Here is a 12331-nt window from a genome sequence, read left to right as displayed (position 1 = left end):
AGATTTATTTGTGTGAACTTGAGTTTTAAAAATATCTGGATTAGCAGCGTCCTGGGATCAAGTCCCACATCGGGCTCCGTGCTGGGCGGGGAGCCTGCTTCTCTCTCTGTCTCTGCCTGCCACTCTGTCTGCCTGTGCTCGCTCTCTCTCTCTCTCTCTCTGACAAATAAATAAATAAAAATCTTAAAAAAAAATATCTGGGTTGGGATGCCTGGGTGGCTCAGTGAGTTAAGTGTCTGACTCTTGATTTTAGCTCAGGTCATGATCTCAGGGTCGTGGGATCAAGACCTGTGGAAGGCTCCAGGCTGGCTGTGGAGCCTGCCTAGGATTCTCTCTGTATCTCTCTCTACCTCTCTCTCAACCCCCACCCCATAAGTGTGTATGTGTGCTTTCTCTCTCTCTCTAAAACAAACAAACAAATAAAAATAAAAATATTTGGGTTAGCACCTGGTATTGTATGGAAGTGTTGAATTGCTATATTGCACAGTTGAAACTAATATTCTGCATGTTAAATAACTGGAATTTAAATAAAAACTTTAAAAAGTATTGGGGTTAGTTTTCATGAGAGTATTTTTTAAAATCCTAGATGTTAAAGTTCTTTAATTTTTGAGAGTTTTAGGAATATTTAGTTTAGAGAAGTGCTTATTTATCTTTAAGCCAATTAAGATAGAGTCCCTTAAGGCATTTTATAATCTAATATGTTAGTTAGTACTATCTGGGCGTAGGAAAAGAACATACATAAATACATATACAGCCAGACACAAATAGAGAATAGCTTTAATTTAAAATGTTTAACTCATTGGTTAAGAAGAGTTGGCTCTTGCCCTTGGACACCTTTACATTTTTATAAAACATTTTTATAAAACATTTTATAAAACATTTTTATAAAACTCAGGACTGCATTTCTGGTAGATGGGGCAAGTGGAAGTTATCTACTCATAATGAGAGCTGAAGCATCCCTGACAATATTAGTGGAGGAGACCCTTAAAATTTTCTTTGCCCTGATACGTAATCTTACAGAGGCTGTGGATTAAAATCTTGGGCAAGGGACTGAGGAGATACCAAGTGACCATCTGGGTGTCTAAAGTTCATCCAACTTGATAAAAACATCTAGCCTCTTTCCAGTTAGCTTTTTCAGCATTAGGTGTCTGCTGAACCCCTCAAGAACTCCTAAGAGTGGGTGGGGCATAGAGCTTAAGTGACTATAAGATGTTGAAGGGCCCAAGGGGGATGGAAAAAGTTTGGCAGAAGTGGATAGAGGGATAGAGGAGGTAGGAGTGTTAACAAGGGACAGATCAAAGTATTCAAGGGAGCTGAAGGGAAACTTGAAGGTCATGAAAGAGAGGAAGGAGGATGGGGAGATGATGGGGGCGGGGTGGCAGGAAGGGATAAGGAATTGATGAGCCAGTATGGAGAGATTCCATATTTCCCAAAGAGGCCACTGAAATTCTAAATGGACTATAGAAAAATTTTTCCATTTTTGAAGATATTGAACTGAATTAATGCCACCAGTGGTGAGGAAGATAGTCAGCAGGGAAAATATAGTGAGAGTTACCGATGGCATTAGTCAATGAAATCAGAGATAAGACCTTAAAGAAGCCAAGAAAGAGTTCTGCTTGATTATTCCCCTGGTACAGTTCTGAAGGGCCAAGAAAATTCCCTACCCCAGTTCCCAAAGAAGATGAAGGAGTCCTCACACAGAAGAGTAGAGAAGGTTTCTTCTCAAGAGTTAGGGAATGAGGGGCGCCTGGGTGGCTCAGCGGGTTAAAGCCTCTGCCTTCGGCTCAGGTCATGATCCCAGGGTACTGGGATCGAGCCCCGCATCGGGCTCTCTGCTCTGCGGGGAGCCTGCTTCTTCCCCTCTCTCTCTGCCTGCCTCTCTGCCTACTTGTGATCTCTGTCTGTCAAATAAATAAATAAAATCTTAAAAAAAAAAAGAGTTAGGGAATGAGACCTCAAAATGCTGAAGAAAAAATTCTTTGCCCAAACAATCAAAGTAACTCCTTATTGACCATAGACATGATGCCCAGAGCACTGGCTTGAAGATTGAATTTACCAAAGGATTCCCAAATTCATAAACAAGAGAGGCGTTCAAAGAATTTGCAAGGTGCCATTAGATATTGGACAGGTAGACAGGGCAAAAGTGAAGTCCAATCTTGTGTTGAGTCATAGCACTATAAAACTGTCAAATAATAAAACAAATCCAGAGTTAGGTAAAGAAAGAATTTATTTGGAAAGACTGTTGCAATAGGGAGAATGCTCTGACCACAAGATCCACAGGCACCTCAAAATAGAAAAGGAAAAATGTTTTTTTGTTTTTTGTTTTTGTTTTTAAATAGGGAAAGGTAAACAGGGATGGCAGGAACTTTGCCAGGGGCTGTGGGGGTGATTGGCCTGCATGATTTGGTGGGGATGGGAGTGACGGGTTAACGGAAAATGTTTCTCTTGAGGACAGCCCGGAATGAGCTGCATCTCAGTGCCTGCTTAAGCTTCAGAGTGAGACAAAATTTAGGGATCTGTGGGAGAAGGGAAGTTATCAAGTCAATGGAAACAAAACAAAGAAAAAAAAAAATCCAGTGGGTTACCTATGAGTAATTGTGTGAGTACTTGGTCATTATCATTCTGAAAACCTCCTGAATTTGCACTTTGCCTCTCTCATGTTGGTATTGCTCAGTGTTCTCAAGAGTGATTTAAAATATCATACTTTAGGGGGGCCTGTGTGGCCCCTTCAGTTAAGTGACTGGCTCTTGGGTTCGAAGCAGGTCGTGATCTCAAAGGTGGTGCGATTGAGCCTCACCTCAGCTTCTGTGCTCAGAACAGAGTCTGGTTGAGGTTTCTCTCTCCCTCTCCCTCTGCCCTTCCCCCAAACACCCCCCCACTCTTTCTCACTCAAATAAATAAATAAAATCTTAAAAAATATATCATACTTAAGAAAGCTGAAGCCTCAGAGTAGCCAAGTTTCCACTGTCCACATGTCCTCACCTTCACAGACTTCTGTGTTCCCTGGTCAAACGAAATGAGATCCCAGCCTTTTCATATGTCACAGATATGTTTATCTCGAGCTATTTCTGCCACTCTCCTAGCATAATTATTATTAATAGCTTTAATTAAGTAGATATTTCACAACTTTTTCTGAGATAACCGCAACTCCCTTGCAGACCCTGTCACCAAGATTTCAGGTGAAATTATAAACACTTCCCAGCAAGAAGATGAAATCATGGTGTCCCAAACTTTGGGACCAGGAATCTAGCAGGAATTGGTGGGGCCAGGATCACAGTCCCCTTCAAAATGGTTAAAAAGAAACGGAGAATTTATTGCAAGGGAATGGGGAGATCCAGCAGAAGCCAAGGGCAGAATGTCCAGGGTTCAGATGGCCCCTTTTCCACACCTGCTGACCATGACCACAGCAGCCACTATCTCCCCAGGAAATGGCTCTTGGTAAGTCACTTTTTTTCCATGTAGTTCTCATATCTGTAAAATGACTTGGATATATATCAGGATATGGAATAAGACATAACTGGATAAAATGGTGCTGCTGGCTAGTTTAGAACACAATTTCTAACTATATAGGCAGGGGAGATTTTTTTTTTCCTGAGGGAACTAGAGGCTGGAGCCACCCTTGTCTACCTGCTTCAGGACCCCTTGGCATGCCTCCTCCATCTTGGTAACCATGGTCCTATCTGAAGTCTTTTCTCTTTGTACCTGAGAATACTGTATTGAATGAGTTAATGTTTATTAGCTCCCAGACTCTTGGCCTTTGCCTGGCGCTGAGGAACTACATCGCCCAGAAGGCTCTCCTCCATGAGCGGCGGCGTCGCTGGCCAATGATGAAGCCGGAGAGGGACGATTCCGTGCACTACGCGGCATGTCGGGGCGGGACTTCTGGCATTGTCCTCGCGGCGGTTATTTTATTCCTTCCTGGCGCGGGAGCACCGCGTCCCGCCCGAGGTGACGGAAGAGAAACTGCTGTCCTCACTGTATAGACCCGGGTCTGAGGCTCGGCAGTGTCGCTTCCCCGTATCACCCGCCGCGGGGGCCGGGCTGGGGACCACGGAAGTCGGGTCCCCGCCGGTGTCTCCCGGCCTCAGTCCGCCAGCAGGCTCTGATGCCGGCGGCTGCGCTGTTGGACCGGGCGCAAGTGGGTGCTGCCGTTCCCAGGTGGTCACCCGCCCGACGCCACCTCCCGATCCTAAAGCTCCGAATGAGGGCGCCTGCTGAGGTCACTGCACCCCGGGCGGACAGTGGGGTGCCCTGAGTGACGTCCCCCTTTCTGACAGCCAGTGGGAGACGGTGTGGGGGTGTTACAGGCAGAAGGACGAGCATGTGCCAAGGCTTGGGTGTGCGACTGCATAGGGAGCGCGTGGGAAACTTCGAGGGAAGCCGAGCATCCGTGCGGTGTCTGCACGGACTACAGCGTGAGGGGCGGGTCGTACCTGGAAAGGCACCCGAACAGCTGGACCTTTCTACCTGGGGCGCTACACTCCATGGAGAGTTGTGAATACAACAGGGACACGATCTGCTTTAGGATTTTAAGTTTCCCCAAAGGTTGCTCAGGGGAGATTGGGGGGAGGGGGGAGACTAAGGAAGAGACTGCTGCAGTGGAGTCCAGCGGCATCAGGATGGGGTCCAGACCAGTGATGGCAGGAGAGGAGGGCAAAGTACCCTGAGGACAGATAGAGAGTTTAGGGATAGAGCCCTTTTCCTGCTGCATCAGAGGCTGTGAAGGAAAGTAGGGAGTGAAGGCCCACCCCAAGTTTTTTGTTCCCCCCTTTTTTTCTGAACATCTGGGAGAATGGAGGTGGAGGGAGCAGGTAGCGGGGAGGGGGTGGGGAAGATCAGAAGTTGCATTTTGGACTTAGTGATTCTGAGATGTTCCAGAAGAGTGTTGGAGAGGGGGTGGAGAGAGAAAGAGATGGACAGAGGGAGAAGCAAGTCTGAAGTTCCAGGAGGGGTCTACACTGGGGAAGTCCAAGGGAGTTTTAGATCTGGACCAGGACATATCCCGGGGAGTGCATTTAGGAGAGGGAAGCTTAAGGTCGTTATTTGAAAGTGAGAGATGGAAGTGCTGGAGGGTAGGCACAGGGTTGTACATCCCAGAGGCTGCCTCCAAAGAGGAGGGAGCCTTTAGTCCCATTGGGTTCCCCCTGTTATCTGAGGGAGAGGAGGCCAGAGTTAAGGAGTAGTGGGTAAAGAGATGGGCAGTGTTAGAGACTGTGGGCTGGTGTATGTTCAGTGCCGCATGGGCTCAGCAGGACCTTGTGTCTAATCGCTGGGAGCAGGGATTAGAGCAGGGAAGAGTTAGCTAGGCCAGTGGAACAGCCTAGGCCAGACTAGGGCACGGGTTCATCAGCTTCTCCAGCTCTTTTAGCCCCTCAGCAGGAGGGTTAGTCCATTATTCTAATGGACATTTCTTGAGCAGGTTCTCCTTCAGGGGACCATGCTGTCCACACAGGCTGCATTGTCTGCTTAGACCCCTCCTCCCAAGAATTTATTTACTTATTTAGTAAATGACTGCTTCTTTAAATAGTTCTCTAAATAGAAACACACAATAGAAGTTTTAATTTACAGATTTAACTAGTTAAATTCACGTAAATTCTTACTAATCGTTTGAAAAGTAACTATACCTCTAAACATTTGATTACAATAAAGTATTAACTATCACATCCTCTTAAACACTTAAAAGCAAGAAAGCCACCCACTTTTTCAAAGGCTCATCGCCTCATTGCCCCAAGGTGTTAATCCTGAGGACAGTAAAAGCTGATATGCCACTCTTGACATGTACTAAAGTGTTTGATATCAACAGCAGCCCTATGGGATAGGTACCACCGTGCCCGTTTGACAGATCAGGACATTGAGGCACCAGGAGGGTGAGTCCTTCTGTAAGTTTGTGCAGCTGGTATGAGGCAGTGCTGTAGTTTGAACCCAGTTTTAGTTTATGGTTTGGATGTAAACCTACACCAGGCCCATTCATTCCTCTAGCAGACATCCTGTTTACTCTCCTCGCAGGCCTGATGGCGGTCAGGTCTTGCCTTCTTTTTTCTTTTGCTGTCGCATGACTCGATCCAATCCCTCACTTCATTGCATGTTTGACCCAGTGTCCCCTCCTTCAAGATGCATTCCTTGGTTGCCCCGTGGAAAGTCGCCCCCAGTTTCTTGTTTCCTTACTCTTATTTTGTTGTCTTTAGGACTTTCTTGATCTTTTGTTTAGTTCCTTGTGGATGATCTGTCTCCAACCCTGGAATGTAAACTTCTCTTTATGCTCTATCCCCAGGCCTAGAGCAGTGCTGGTTTGTAACAGGTGCGCAGGAAGTGAGTGCACGACGCTACCCTTCACGGACTCCCTACCGTGCCTTGGAAAGTCCCATGCTTGGAGACCATCTCTGATCTTGTCCCCTTCTATTCTTCTCTTGCTCACTGCCATCCAGCCAGGCCAACCTGAATACGCCAAACTCTTTCCCACTTTCTCCCAGCTTTGACCTTTGGAGTTGCCTTTGGTAGGGACACTGTTACCAGATCTTTCCTTGGCTGCCCTTTCACATCCTTCCAGGCTCTGCTCAAATATCACCTCTTTAATGAGGCTTTTCCTGGCAGTTCTAGCTAAAATAGCCCCTGTCCCAGTCTGCTCTCATTTTGGCATTTTTGTGTAGGGGATATGGCACAGTTACAAAAGCAAAGATGCATGTTAGGTTGAGCTTTTCCAGGTTGTGCTGATGGAGTAAATAGGAAAAACAGTAGTAACAAAACAACCGTAAAGTGTTGGCCTTCATCAAGCCCTTGATATGCGCTGAGGGACGATTATTATGTACCACCTCATTTAACTCTTACCTCCTTAGAATTTGCTTCTGTTCTTATCCTTACTTCACAGAAGGGAAACTTGAGGCTCAGAGAAGTCAATTTACCAGCCGAAGGTCACACAGCTCTTGAATAGCTGAAACTCCAGCTCACTATGCCAACCCCCAGAGCCTCCACTCCTAACCAGGGCAGTACCCATCGCGGGCCGGGGATGCCTGGAGATGACACCTGAAATCTACTTTGCAGAATGGGTTTAGGCTTCCTAATGAGGAAGGCATAGGGAACATTTCTGGCAGAGGGAACCACATGGGCAAAGATTGGGAGACGGGTTGGTCAAGAAGGCATGAGAAGGCTGGTGTGGTTGCTGAGGGCCCCTTCCAGCTGCTGAGACACGTCCCATTGGGCAAGACTGTGCTATTGTAATTGTTTGCCGCATGTTCATCTCACTCTCATTGTAGTGATGGAGGGGTATGGGGGTTATACACATAGACCCCGAGCCAGAGGGACCTGGGTTCAGATCTCCACTTTTTAGATGTGACTCTGCTTGACTTGCTGGATCTCCCTGAGCCTCAGCACACTGGCTGTGACATGGAGGTGATGACAGCATTGACCTGGGCTGTGGGAGGATGAACACACGTAGTAAAAACATAGCAGGCACAGGTGTGGGCCAGGCATTCCCGTGTCTGCCTTATGAACATTTTCTCTTGCATTCTGACCACAGCCTGCTGAAGCGGGGAAGGTTAGTACTACTGATGCAGAACTCACTGCTCAGAGGAACGAAGTGACTTCTCCAAGGTCACACAGCAGGCGAGCACTCAGCACAGAGCCAGGTGCACAGCGAGGACCAATGAGACTCAGCAGCTGCTGCTGTTACCATCATTGGTGTGATGATTATTGTTATTATTTCCTCCCTTGACATCCTCTAGCGCATACTCTCTGCTCTTCTCAGGCCACCAAGGCATGTTATTGTCTTGTGTCATTCTCCCCGGACTGCCCCCATAGCAGACTTCTTACTCTGACAAAATTGCATTCTGGGCCAAAGCAGCATCCACCACTGCCCTTGAGCCCAGCACAGAGCAAGACCCTCAGGAGGTACCTAGTGATTCAGACCTTGGGTACCCCCTGGATCTTTTTCAGTGATGGAGTGACAGTCTCTAATCCCTGCCTTTCTTTGACTTCCTAGGGATCAGCAACCTGTGAGGATGTGGCCATGACCTTCCCTTGGAGGTCCTATAGCTCAAAACATTGAGCCCAAAGGCCATTGAACCAGGAGGTGATGTTGCAGACCCGGATGCCCAGGTCTCGCTGCATAGGTTTTCACTTAAGGTGTCTCCTGGGGGGAACCTGCAGCCTCCTTCATTATGCCCTCACACTTCAGGCCTGGCTAGGCCAAACAGTATGGGGACCTTCCCTCTCCCTTCCCCACAGCTCCTGCTGTGTTTGTGTCTCACATCCTGCCTGGTCTCCCTGTGTGTCTAGCAGGGATTGGTGGGGCCAGGATCACAGTCCTCTTCAAAATGGTTCAAAAGAAAGGGAGAATTTATTGGAAGGGAATGGGGAGATCCAGCAGAAGCCATGGGCAGAATGTCCAGCTGGGGCCCAGGAGAGATTGAAATCAAGAACTGAAAGGAACCATGATACGCCTTGGCCTCTGTGTCTCTCGTCATGGCTTCTGTGTGTCTTCTCTCTGCAGCTGATTAGCTCTTTCTGGTGCACATCACTCTCTGAGGACCCTACGTTCCTTGCCTCTGCTTTTCTCTGCGAGTTCTACATCCTTGTTCTCAGTTTCTCTCTGTAGTTGGGCTTTCCTGTGTGGACATCCTGGAGGCAGAAAAGGGCCACCTGAGTCTCTATTTCCCTCAGCTTCTCAGCCCAGTGCCCATCATAGGCTGGCCTCAATCTGAGATCCTCATCCCAGATTTCCACAAGAAGGAAGCTGGCTGGCCCAGGGGTCAAGCAGTCCTCAGAGCCCCCACAGCAGGGCTCTTGGTGATGAGCTATTTTCCAAGAAGAAAGGTGAGTTGACGTTCAGAGGCATTTATCATCACTGTTACCTGGTACCCTTTGGAGGAAAACACAGTCTCAGTTAAAGGTTTAAAGCTCTATTGTTCCCAGAAGCCTACCTCGAGGGCTGTTCCTTGTTTCCTAAGGTCTGGACCAAGATTCTCCAGTTACACAAGATGACTATAGAGAGTGCCCAGACCACTCATTAAATGACACCGGCATCTGGAAAAAACGGTTCCTTTTCCCTCCGTCTCTTGTGGGTCAGTGTCAAGAGAAGCAGCTACCATTCCGTGAGTGCAGCCCACGTGTCAAACCTGCCCCACTCATTTTATTTTTCTAGACACTCAGGCTTTGGCAAGGAAGAAAAAGTTGGGCAGTATAGTGAGTCTCAATTTAGAGGTGGCCCTTGACTTTGAGATGATAGCCACTCATTCCCAATTTGCACTTCAAGGAGCAGTTTTCACTCTAGTCCCTCTATCCCCTGCCTGAGTCTGTCTTCCCGGATTTCCCTTTAAAGATATCAGAGATCCAAGGATCAGAAAAGAAGGAAATTGCAAACAGAGGTTTCAGAAATGTCGAAACACAGCAGGCACAGAGACACTATTTTCATCTTCATTTCCCCCTGAAGTGGTAATTTTGCTGCTTCTCTGTCTGTCTCCTAATAGCTGGCTTTTATATACAAGATCCCCTTTAGGCAACCGAGCAAAACCTGGCACAACAGAGCCTACCACCCAGGAGCCTTGCTCCATGGACAACTGACTCCGGGAGCCTCAGGGGGCGTCCAGAGTGAGCTGAGGTAGGGATCAGCAAGGAAGGGCCTTCAGAAACGTAGGAAAGGGGTTTGAGTGCATGGCCAGTCCTCCAGGAGTCTCTCCCTGGAAGAAGAGCCTCGAATGCCACAGTCTGGGGACAGGTGATAGCACGCCTCAAGAGTTTTATGGCAGAAGTTCTCTCCGGGAGTTTCAGCCTACGGACAGTGTTCATCCCCATCAAGGGAAGACCCCAGGCTTCATCCAGGGAAGAATTCTTAAAAGTGCAAGGACTTCAGGGAAGGAGATAAGAGGAATTTCCTCCTCAGGATCAGGAGACTGACTCCAGAAAGACATCCTAGCAGCACAACGAGCCCCACAGAGTTTCTCAACAGAGCGCACCTCAATCGACCCTGTCCATAGTAGGGAGAAGCCCAATGAGGGGAGTGAACGTGGAGAGGCCTTCACCTGCCTTCGTCCAGAGGCCTTCACTCTGCTTTCGTCCAGCGTAAAAGAATGCACGCCAGAGAAGAACCCTTTGGGTAGAGGGAACGCAGAAAAGCCTTTTGTCTCGGCTCTTCCTTAGCTTCTTATGCAAGGAGGACACCGAGAAGCCTCTGAAAACACTGAGTGGGGCGCAGCCTCTATCCACAGGTCGCACCTCGTGCGGCGCGAGCACATTCACACTGGAGGGAAGCCGCGTGGCTGCCAGGACAGCTCTCTCAGCCAGCACGACACTGTCCTCACTGGGGAAAGCAGCAAGCGTGGAAAGGCCTTCGAGGCAGATCGCACCTCACGCAGCACCAGTGGAGTCCAATACACCTGCAGATAAAGCCTGGGAGCACGAAGAATGTAGCGGGGCCTTCACCCAATGCCTCAGTTTCCTCCGGCGTAACCACTCCAGGACGAAAGTCCTCTGAGGGCAGAGAAGGCAGGAGCGCCACAGGGAACCACAGTGCTGTGTGGGCTTCCGTGTTGATTCCCACGTCTTTCTGCTGACAGGTGTTGCTCAGCTGCCTTAATCCCCTGTAGGGGGGCTTCTCTATGCCCAACTCAGCAGTTATTTAGGGGTGGAATTAGAACTAAAACAAAATACTACAGCCAAGTGGAACTCGTGATCAACTCAGCAAAAACACAGAGAAATCTCATTATTTGATCCGGTAAAGAACTATGAGTGTCACTGGAAAGTGACTAGAAATTTTTAAATTGTTTTTTAAAGTCTCTATTTTAATTCCAGTTGGGGAACATACCGTATTGTGTTAGTTTCAGGCATACAACACAGAAATTCACCACTTCCATGCATCACCCGGTGCTTATCAGGACAAATGCCGTCCTTACTTCCCATCACCTGTTTCATCCATCCCCCCCACCGGCTTTCCTTCTGGTAGCCATGAATTTCTCTGTAGTTAAATGTCTGTTTCTTGGTTTGCCCCCCGCCTTTTTCCTTAGCTCTTTTTTTGTTTGTTTGTTTTTTAAAATCTATGTATGAGTGAAGTCATATGGTATTTACCTTTCTCTGACTGACTTACTTCACTTAGCATTATATGCTCTAGCTCCAACCATGTCATTGCAAATAGCAAGTTTTCATTCTTTTTTATGGCTGAATAATATTCCAATATGTGTGTGTATATATGTAATATATAATTTATATATAATATATAATATATATCTTCATTCATTCATCAACCAAGGGACACTTGGGCTGCTTCCATATCTTGGCTCTTGTAAATAATGCTGCTGTAAATGCAGGGCTGCATGTATCCCTTTGAATTGGTGTTCTTGTATTCTTTGGGTAAATGCCCAGTAATGCAATTTGCTGGGTCATAGGGCACTTCTATTTTTGAGGACCCTCCATACTGTTTTCTAGAGTGGTTGCACCAGTTGACATTCTCACCAACAGTTCACGAGGGTTCCTTCTTCTCTACACCCTCACCAACACCTGCTGTTTCTTATCTTATTGATTTTAGCCATTCTGACCGGTGTGAGGTTGTATCTCATTGTAGTTTTGATTTGTATTTCCCTGATGAGGAGTGATGTTGAGCATTGTTTCATGTATCTGTTGGCCATTGTGATGTCTCCTTTGGAGAAATGTCTGTTCATGTCTTCTGCCTATTTTTTAATTGGATTATTTGGTTTTTGCATGTTGAGTTTCGTGAGTTCTTTATATATTTTGGGTACTAACCTTTTATTGTACATGTCATTTGTATATATCTTCTCCCATTCCATAGGTTGCTCTTTACTTTTGTTGATTGTTTCCTTCACTGTGCAGAGCTTTTTTTGCTTGTTTCCCTTTCCTCAGGAGATACAGCTAGAAAAAAGTTGCTACAGCCAATGTCAGATAAGTTACTGCCTGTGTTCTCTTCTAGGACTTTATGGTTTTAGGTCTCACATTTAGGCCTTTCATCCGTTTTGAATTTATTTTAGTGTCTTTTGTGAGAAAGTGGTCCAGTTTCATTCTTCTGCATGTGGCTGTCCATTTTCCCAACACCAGTTTTTGAAGAGACTTTTTCCTACTGCATATTCTTTTCTGCTTTGTTGAAGATTAATTGATCATATAATTGTGGGTCTGCTACAGGATTTTCCATTCTGTTCCATTAGTTTATGTGTCTATTTTTGTGTCAGTACCATGTTTTTTTTTTAAGATTTTATTTATTTATTTGACAGAGAGAGATCACAAGTAGGCAGAGAGGCAGGCAGAGAGAGAGGAGGAAGCAGGCTCCCCGCTGAGCAGAGAGCCCGATGCGGGGCTCGATCCCAGGACCCTGGGATCATGACCTGAGCCGAAG

The sequence above is a fragment of the Meles meles genome, chromosome X (assembly GCF_922984935.1).
Source record: "Meles meles chromosome X, mMelMel3.1 paternal haplotype, whole genome shotgun sequence".
NCBI lineage: Eukaryota > Metazoa > Chordata > Mammalia > Carnivora > Mustelidae > Meles > Meles meles.
This window is presented reverse-complemented; position numbering follows the sequence as displayed.